Consider the following 832-nt stretch of genomic DNA (forward strand, 5'->3'; position numbering starts at 1 on the left):
AAATAGCCTAGTGTGTTAAATATATGGAGTTATGCATGCATGAAGGTTGTAGATGAGTGGATTATGGTGCTAATTGTAGTTCCTGTTGGGTTACTTGATTTAGTAGGGTTATGAGGATTTACTTGATCATTGCAGATGTTATTATGAGGATTTACTTGATCATTGCAGATGTTAACTCTATGGGGATTATGATTGGTTATATTACCTTACTATGTATGAAATATCTCTTATTTGATGATGTGATGCCAATTATGGAAATATATGAAATCTATGTGAAATAGAAAGATATGTTGAATAATGTATGTCATGATATAGTTAAACATGCTAGAAGTTATGGTGGTTAAATTTAATTCTCTTAGATTGTTGTAATCCTATATGGTTTTTTATGATAGTAGCCAAATACTAGGATTTGACTTGGAATGTTTAGAAACTACCTATGGAATCATGCTATCCTATGAATGTATGTGATTAAAAGTGTGCATTGTCTTCTTTTGTATATAACAGATACTTGATAATTTGCTAGGAGTCCCTTGTAGAGACTTTATCCTAGTTGTAAATATAATATGCATGCTTATGAAGGATGAGTTGGTAAAGCTCTATATCTTATATTGCCATACTTGTCCCCTCAATTGTCTAAATGTTGCATTTCTGGATATTTGGAAGCATGCTCACTATAAAGACTAGGCAACTTATTGTAACATGTTCGAAGAACCAACTAAATTGTCCTTTGATTGGTTATTGTTGAAATATGTATAGAATTGATGTATATGAACATGATAATGTATGTGAAAATGAGTTTTGCTATTTGGAAATAAAGAATGAGAGTCTTATG

The sequence above is a fragment of the Solanum lycopersicum genome, chromosome 2 (assembly GCF_036512215.1).
Source record: "Solanum lycopersicum chromosome 2, SLM_r2.1".
Taxonomy (NCBI): domain Eukaryota; kingdom Viridiplantae; phylum Streptophyta; class Magnoliopsida; order Solanales; family Solanaceae; genus Solanum; species Solanum lycopersicum.